A 9,902-nucleotide genomic window follows, 5' to 3' on the forward strand; every position below is an offset into this window, starting at 1 on the left:
CTCAAGTGAAAAAGAATGACCTGATGTATTTCAGATCAATATTATGCATATAATAAAAACTATGAAATGCTAAAAGCTTAGCTGCAAAGATAAAAGGCAAGAAGCTTGTTGGTGAGGTTGTGGTAGCAACTGAATATATGAGAATAGATTGGTACAATCACTGGATTCCTATAACTCAATTAAGAGTTGGAAGTAAAGCGTAATTCTATTGCTGTTCATGTTGTAAAGTAGAAGGATAATATGTTAAATTAATAAATTAATAATAGATATTGGTATACTTATAGAAATGGATTGTCACAGTGTCTATCTTTGAGGGATTAATTGGAACAAAAAGGTATTTCATAAATTACGTAGCTCCACAGATATCTATTAGTAGAAAAATATTGAAAATGAGAACATAAATTTCTATTTACTACACAGTGAAATAAATGTTTTATGTTAAGAGCTCATCTCATGCATCCCTGTGACATCAGTTTTCTTCCGTATCTGCCACTCTCAGTTTTATTTCCAGCTGGAATCTCTTTTCTGAGCTCCACAACTAAATAACTGTACCAACTAGACATCTCTTTTTGAATTATTCACTGGCAACTTAAATTCAGTCTGTGTAAAACCGAACTGGTGAAATTGCTCTTTAGACCTGCTCCTCTAGTGTTTCCCATCTTAGCAAACTGCACTATCATTTCCATGCAATTGCTCCAGCTGGGAACATACAAGATATCACTGACTTTTCCCTCTTTTTTATTTCGATCAGTTACTTCAAATTCTTATTATCGTCTCCAAGGCTCTGCATAAAATTCCTCACTTTTACGATTACAGTAGACTGAACCATTATAACAAAGAAATCTCCCAAAAAGTAAGGGTTCAAATAGTAGAAAATTATTTCTTTATCTTATAAAAGTTCAGGGTAGATGTTTCAGATAAACAAGTACTTGGCTCCACACTGGGATACAAACTGATGAGATCTGCAATCTCTAATACTTAGTTTCCAAGGTCATTCTGAGCATGGCCCAACAATCATCCTGAAAGAGAGCATAAATAAGCATGCATGGATATGCTTCATGAGTGAAGCAAGGAAGTGGAACATATTTCTATTCTCACTACAATGGAAAGAACTTAGTTACAAGGCACACTTCATTGCAAGGAAGACTGGGAAACGTAATGCATTTGGACGGCCGTATTTCCAGCAACTATTAAGAGGTGACAACCTGCTAGCCGCCCTTGCTTGCTCTTGGTGCCTCCTCGGCCTGGCAGTCCACTCTGCCGTGCTTGAGGAGCCCTTCAGCCCACCGCTGCACTATGGGAGCCCCTCCCTTGGCTGGCCAAGGCCGGAGCCGGCTCCCTCTGCTTGCGTGGAGCTGTGGAGAGGCTGGAGCAGTAACAGGGGCTGCGTGTGGCGCTTGCAGGCCAGCGGGAGTTCCAAGTGGGTGCAGGGTGCAGGGTGCGCAGGGTCCGCGGGCCGCCTCTTGGACCTGCCAGCCAGTACTGCCGGCCCTGGGCAGTAAGGGACTGAGCACCTTAGCAGGGCTCGGGACCTGCAACCTGCCATGCCCAAGGCCTGCCCCCGACAGCCTGCAGTGGGCTCCCACACAGTCCGAGCCTCCCCACCAGGCACCGCCCCCTGCTCCAGGGCACCCCATGGCATCCACCACGCAATGGCTGAGGAGTGCGGGTGCTGGACTGGTGGGCAGCTCTGCCCGCAGCCACAGCCCCAGGGCTGGATCCACTAGGCAAAGCCAGCTGGGCTCCTGAGTGGGGTGGGGACTTCGAGAACTTTTATGTCTCACTGGAGGATTGTAAATGCACCAGTCAGCACTCTGTCTAGCTCTGGGTTCATGGATGCACCAATCAGCACTCTGTATCTAGCTAATCTAGTGGGGACTTGGAGAACTTTTATGTCTAGCTATAGGATTGTAAATGCACCAATCAGTGCTCTGTGTCTAGTTCAAGGTTTGTAAATGCACCAATCAGCACCCTGTCAAAACGGACCAATCAGCTCCCTGTAAAATGAACCAATCAGCTCTCTGTAAAATGGACCAATCAGCAGAATGTGGGTGGGGTCAGGTAAGGGAATAAAGCAGACTGCGAGCCAGTAGTGACAAGCTGTTGGGGTCCGCCTGCATGCTGTGAAGATTTGTTCTCTTGTGGAATAAATTTTGCTGCTGCTCTCTTTGCGTCCACACCGCGTTTATGAGCTGTAACACTGACCGCAAAGGTCTGCAGCTTCACACCTGAAGCCAGCGAGATCACTAACCCACGGGAAGGAGTTTCCATGAACCCACCAAAAAGAAGAAACTCTGAACACATGCGAACTTCAGAAGGAACTAATTCTGGACACACCATTTTTAAGAACTGTAACACCGCGAGTGTCCATGGCTTCATTCTTGATGTCAGCGAGACCAAGAACCCACCAATTCTTGACACACTGGAAGCTGAGGAAAAGAACTTTGGTTAATCATTGGTAGTCTCAGCAACATTTGTTGTTTCCTTGTTTATTCTTTGTGATTCAGATACATGGGGTTTTAGTCTTTGATTGCTCATTACATCCCTAAGGACTTTGTACATGTCATTCTCTTGGTTCATGTGCACTTCATCTCCTCCTTGATTCAGCTGACAGTTATTATTCAGAACTAAGAATGTTTTATATTCCTGTGGAAAGTTGTTTTCTTCTTTGTAATACTTGGAAAAGCTGCAATGAATTATTCAATGACTGTCATGCTAGATTGTAAGACTGAAGAGTAGAGGAACTCTGTTTTGTTCTTTATTACATTCCCAGTATCTGGCACATAGCAGGATGTTTAGTAAATATTTCTTGAACTCACAGGAAGATGGATGAATGGATTCCTGGATAAGTACAAAAATAGATACGTTCGTAGATGAGTGGGAAATAAACTGATATAACCCCACTCTGAAGCCTTCAGTTTGTTAAATAATTGTTCAATGATGCTCGTTAAGCACAATAAGGAAGTCTTTATTATAAATCATCACGGTAAATATATGGACCTCTGAAATGGGATTTTGCAGTGTGGGGAGGGAGATTGGGCTCAAGTCTTAATAAAGGGTGGGCAAGTGGGAATTTATAGTCAAGTTACAAGGTGGGGGTCTGTGGATAAAACATGGCTGAGGAAGCGTCAGGGGTAAAGGGGGTTCTGGCTGAATTGACTAGAAAGATTCTTGCTGGAGGTAGGCTAGGGTGATCAAACATAACTTATGAGATGGTGGAGGATGAGGAACCCCAGTGGATACCAAGGATGAGCAGATATTGGGGTAGGGAATTCTTGCTAAACATAGTAGGTGAGGTATTTGCTAAAACTGGATTTTACAAGGAAGTGCACAGATGAACCCAGGAGAAGGTTCAAGAGTCTGAAAGGATTTTATCAATCAGATACTTTGTATCAGGTTTTCTCCATGACGGATTTGTGCAAAAGTAGGGTACCTGGTTGCAAAAAGAAAACTTGAGAAGATTGGTACAACTTTGAATAGCTACAAATAAAAACGATAAAGAGAAACGAATTAGAAGAAGAAAAAGTATTGTTCAATAATGTGGAACACTCAATTGTGGTTGAAAACCACAGCTTTGTAGTGAAAACTATTATGTTTTTGTCTTGCATTTAATTTCAGAGAAAATGCATTTTGGAAATAATAATGGTTGATAATGGATATAGCATAGCGATCCATATATGAGCTTAGCATTTAAAATGCAGTTTTTCATGCATATTTTCAATTTTTTTTATTTTATAGATGAGAAAACTGAAGGTCAGAAAGTACAAGTAAATGGCATAAGGAGTAAATGACATTAGCAATCAGAGAAGCTGTCATTTGTACCCAAGTGTGTAATACCTCAAAAGATAGAGATCTACAAAGCAGGCCTTGAAGAAGTGTGAATAACAGGAAATTAACCTGTGTTAATGTCCACAAAGTGCTGGTTCGTAGGGTCAGTTTATTAAAGAATGTGTAATGTTTCATCAACGTTCAGTGGGATGAGATAGTAGTAGACATGTAAAGAGAGAGGATTGTGCTGTGAGAATTATATTTTCAAATTTCGGATGAGAAAATGAATTTTGGAAGATGACAAGGCCTGGAATATAGACCTCAAAAGTGTTTTGTTCGAGGGGAGTGGGACAGAAGTTTCTCAGATGGCTGCCCACATGAACACTGTCTTTCAGAGTAGTGACAGGAATTGGTGGAAGGAAAGATTACAATCCAGATACCAAAGCCCTCACTAAATGTGGCATAAAGGAGTAGAGGTGAGCCGACGACAGTGATGAAGATGAGCACAGAGTATAGTTCAATTTTTAGGGACTTAAGTATGGAGGACTTTTTGGATGAGTATAGTTCAATTTTAGGGACTTAAGTATGGAGGACTTTTTGGACTTTTGGATAATGACAATGAAACTGCAGTGGGTAAACATGAGAAAGATGAACATACCTCCTCACTTAAAAATACAGAGAATTAAAGCTTCTTTTGAGGGCTGTTTGAGCAAAATGGTATTATTAGAGGAGAAAAATGTTGTAGTTAGCGTGAAGAAGTGAAGGGGAATAGTAAAGATGTTGCATATTGTAAAGAAGTTTCTTTGAAATAGGATGGGTTTCTATGTAGTTACAGTAAAGAGGTAGAAGTAGAATTAGATACAGAATGATAAGTCTGAGAAGGAGAAGATATAAATTAGATGAAAGAGTTTGCAATGTGGGTTTTAGATCAAGAACACTAGAAAGTCAAGGAATACAGAGAAAGATGGGAAGTACTTGAAAGAAACTAGCCTCAAGGTTCCAGCTGGGGCTTTGATGGCAAGTTGTTTTGTTGCTGCTGCAAACTCAGATCAAAACATTCTGGGGAAACTTAAGAATAAGAGGTGAATTGCCAATTAATATCTAGGGCTGCAAGAGTGAGAAGAAATGACTGAAAATACAAATTGAAGCTCACATAAGGGGAACAAATTTTAAAGAGGAATGGGAATTTTGAGAAAAAAGTGAGAAAAATATGTAACTCTTTATTTATAAATACATATTTTGTGTTATGCACTGGCTTTGTAGCAACCAAGACAGTCTTAACATGTCCCTTAGCTTGATTAAACTTCAGACAATCTTCGTTTGGCCTTTAAGTTTTGATCTCCCTCTGACTCCCTCCCACTAAAGAATCTAGATGGCCCAATCACAGAGGTTCCTCTCCTCCCTTTTTAAAGAGTGTTTATTTCAGATATTTCACATATTCAGATATTTCAGATATAATTGCAAATTCTTCTTGTCTGTCACTTGAGATGTAAAGTTTTAAACATGTCTTATCAGTTTTACTACCCTCCAGGAGTATCTTTCTCAAGGACCTAGAGCCATTCCTTTGAAATGTTATCATTAGGGAAAATAGCGACCCTATCTCTCAGTCTCTGTGGGAGAGTAAGTGCTTAATTTCAATGGGCACCGGGCTCTAAGTTGTAAAAGTGTCTCCTGTCATGAAGATAAGAGACGTTTTGCTGTTTATTTGTGAGGGCAATTAGCAGACACAGGTAGCCTATGTTCCCCCCTTTCACCCCAATGCTTAAAAATCCTCCCACTCTGTATTTCAGTAGAGTTGAGCACTGAGTGATTTCTGGCTCTCCCTCTTGTTGCAATAGACTTGAGTAAAGTCTTCCTTACCTGTTTGACTTTGATGCAGCTTTTGCTTTGACAGTAGCTTATAACGAGTTTATTTTTCATTTCCCTGAAGACAAATATTTCATCCTGACCTCCAGGGCACTACTTGGTGCTGGCTGATGGTGATGTGGCAGGTGGAGATGTAGCATAATGATCCAAATTTGGGCCCTTTTGAAAAACCAAAAGCACATACTTCTAAAATAGAATCAATTACATATTTACTTATGTCTGCTTATTATACCCTAGATATAAACCCCAAGGAGGCAGCAGTATATCATGAATTAGAGCATAAGTTTTTCATCAAGGATCAAAACTGAGTTTTCATCTTTCTCTTGCTATTTATGTAACTTAGGTGGGTTATAGACCTCTTTAGCTTCAGTTTACTCATTTGCAAAATATGAATATAATACACTATGATATTACATATAACACATAACTTAAGCACCTGGTTATTGCGCAAATTAAATGTGTAAAGCACTTAGCACAGCATAACAGATAGTTATAGTTTTTCTTTTTATAGGTAATATTGTTGTTATTACTATTATTTCTTTAAGGACAGGGTTCAAATCTGTCTAATAGTATCCACTCACATGCTCACAAATATTTAATGATTAAATTATTTTTCAAATAATACCTAGTACATATATACAATATCTAAATGGAAGCAAACATATGGGATGGAAATTAACATCTGTTGTTGAAGATGGTCTTAGTAGCAGTTATAGTCTATAAAATATCTAAATCACAGCTTCAAGCGTGTGTTCTGAGACAAAAATTCCAAGCAGAAGCTTCCTAATGACCACCTTAGTCCCCACTGAGCACACCTTTAATATATTTTATAATGCATGTTATGCCAACTTTTGCCTTTGTGAACACAGTAAAGACAGTCACAGTCAAGAATTGGCTAAAAGACTGATTTGTCATTTAGGGAAAAATACAAAGGTGAGGGTGACTTTCAGAGGAAATACGCATCATTAGTAGTGCCCTCTGGCAAATACAAGAGAATTTCTCAGAGACCCACTTGGAAGAAAGTTCAATCACGGCATTGGATGACTCAGTGAAAGGTGGAAGGCCAATATTCGTAGTTCAGATGAAAACATCTACTGCTCTTAACTTTGTAAATATTCTGTTTCATTCTTAAAAGCCTAGGGAAATAATAATTCTATACCTACTTTTCCTACTTTTCTGTGAAAATAGTTTCTATAAATTTTAATGGGCTTAGAAACTTTTCTCTGAATGATCAAATGTCCTAAGCTATTTCAAATCATTTTTACTCTGCCCTTGGACAGGCAACAGGTTACTTTGGAAAAATCGAGTCTTTGGGGAATTGACAGAAAAAATGTTTTTTTCTTTTATGGGGGTAGATCCTGAGGCTTCTGAGCATCTATAATTCCTTATGATAAATATCCTATTGTTTCTATTTCTCCAGAGAACTCAGACTGATACATATTCTAAGTATAAATCTTGGTTATGATCTGTTCATTTCACTAGTCATGTATTTCTTTATTGCTCTGCTTGAAGCCAGCTTAAACAGCTAGTTTTTTCAAAAGTAATTTGTTGTAATACATATTTGCACAGAAAGAAAACGTTTGAAAAATTATCAAGGGAGAGCTAAATCATTTCAGGAGCCACACTTATGATGACATGTGATATAATTACAGAAAATAAAATACTTGATTGAAGTACTTGATGTGGGGGTAGTATATTATCAACAATATCAAACTTTTCTTCACTTCTGATGAAAATTAGCCATATCTTGCTATATTTCTTGGTATTAGCTCTGAAATGAAAAGTCATTTGAAAAGGTATTGCAAATTCAAGTTAATGAAAAGGATATTAAAAATATAATTTATGTTTGCATGAGCTGCTGATAATTAGATAAAATAACACCTTCGTACCAAACACATTCTTTTTTCCCTTCTTACCACATTCCTTTTTTTTCCACTAGCAGAAATTAAATGTAAAAATAAGTGCTTTCTTCTACTTTTATTTACTAAACTACTTCACAGTCTTCTGCCATGCTAATGTCACCTTGCCTGATGCTATTTCCCCTATATTGTTACATTTGTCTTCTCCCAAGTGTGGCATCAGTACTGATTTGCTACCCAACAGCCACTCCGTGTCCTATTCTAATTGCTCATTTATATCAATATATTGAATATATTGCAGCCTCTTTTGAAGTTACCAGTGCTCAGGTGACCAGTTGGAGCCAATGGATATAAGAAAAACTCTGCTATGGAACATCTGGCCAAGACTTTTTTTCTTCCTGATAAAGGAAAAGAAATAGAAACCAAGTTTTCTCTTTATACTTTGAGCTAACTCCGTAATATAGCAACCAAAGGTGATGTGCCTAAGGATGAAAACCAACAGCTAGGGATAGAACCATAAAAAAAAAAAAAGAAAAGAAACTGGACTCTTGATGACAATGTTGAACCTTCAAACCAACCTTAGGACCAGATACATATGGGTTTTCTTTATCTTGAAGCCGAATGCACTGAATCACAAGCACTTCTGTTTTTCCTTTCTGAGAAATCTGTGCATTATATAAAAATCTCTTATTCAAGAGATGCCTCTCTAGTGTTTGAAACATTGCTGTCCTCTCTGGATTCTCAGGACATGCTCTGATGAGGGCCAGCCATCCTCCTGACTCTGCACCCCAAGCATTTGGCAAGTGCTGCTCAGAAAGTACCCATGAGTGATGGTTCAATGAAAGGATGTTTGAATGTTGACGACCAGCAGAATCCACTGGGCTCTTCCACCAGATGAAATAATAAAATATAACCCAAAGTGAGCAGCTCAGATGAGCTAGAACACTGCCTAAAATTATCCTAAAAACCCCTGAACTAGAAAGTGAAAAAAAATTAGCTAGTGAAGAAAGCACGGGAGAGTCAAGTGAGCCCATGCACGTTGGGTCTGAGGACAAGGGACGACAGAACAGCACACAGGGTGGAGAACACACACAGCCAAAAGACATGGGGAGGCTCTGAATTCTTAGGAAGCATGTTGCTTCTAAAGTCTCAGGATGGCCAGTGGCTCTTGGTGATTTTAGTGTCATGGTGACCATGACACCACAGCTCAGTGCTGTGTGGGAGTCGTGCCCTATGTGCCTAGTGTCTCCTTTATGCTATTGCATCCACACATCGGAGCTCCTCAGGGCTGAGGTGCTCACTCTGACACCAAAATCACTGCCCAGAACAGCATCTGTTGTGGTAGTGAGAAGTGCATACTCGACAAATGGGCAAAGATTTCTATTTGTTAAAAATTTCTCTTTGTTAAAAAAGATTTCTCTGGAATGAACATGAGAAATTAACATTGGTGCTCATTTTCTTGGGCAAGGGAGGAAAACAGGGAACAGGGTTGAGGACAGACCACTGTGCACCTTTTCAAACTGCAAAATTTTACAATATGAATATGATGTCCATTCAAAAGTAAGTGAGTTTGAAGTAACTGAAGTGGAAGCAACACTGAGTGCCTGGGCAGGCAGTGCTGGTGTCTGGTGAGGAAGAAGGAGAGTACAGAGAGGTGAGCCCTCAGAGTCCCATGCAGTCTGCTGTAGACCAAGCTCAGAAGCAGATCTGACCTGACCCACAGCTCACAGGGGAGCAGAATGGCCATGACCAACAACTGAGACTGGGGGAACACTCAGAATAAGCAAAAGGGAAAATGTGGAGGATGTGCCATGCCAGGTCCAAAACTGACATACAGAATGTTTTCAACTGTGAAATAAATTAATGCCAGAATATTTTGTTTCCTGATAACTCTCATTCTATTATTTGACTCACAATCGAACTTGGTAGTGCTTTAAATGTAGATTTGTTAGTAACAATGAAAAAAGAGATAAGCAGCATGTGGTACTAAGAAAGATTATTTGGGTGTATCCAGACAACAGAGGAATTCAAAATAAATAACATAATCAGAGACTTCATCATTTCTAAGGAAACAGAGCTTTGATTTTTAAAATTATTTCTTTTGTTTAATCATTTGAATAGAAAAATATAGTGCTTGAAATTTCTAAAAATTTTAAATGTTCAATTAGTTACACTGAAACAATATTTCTCTCATGCAATCTGTGAATGCTGAAAATCATCAAGCTAAAAAGCTTATAAATACTTATTCCTAAGAGGGCTTTGTATATTAATCCTCATCCTTGGAAAACAACCAGGGAAGGACCAGGCTCAGTAGAAAAGCAGGGGCCAGCACACCACCGCCCTCCTGCAGGGAGCACACAGAGAGAGCCTCCTGCAAGCTGGAGCTTGAGGTCTAGAGAGAGGCGGTGG

The sequence above is a fragment of the Piliocolobus tephrosceles genome, chromosome 3, assembly GCF_002776525.5.
Source record: "Piliocolobus tephrosceles isolate RC106 chromosome 3, ASM277652v3, whole genome shotgun sequence".
Lineage (NCBI taxonomy): Eukaryota > Metazoa > Chordata > Mammalia > Primates > Cercopithecidae > Piliocolobus > Piliocolobus tephrosceles.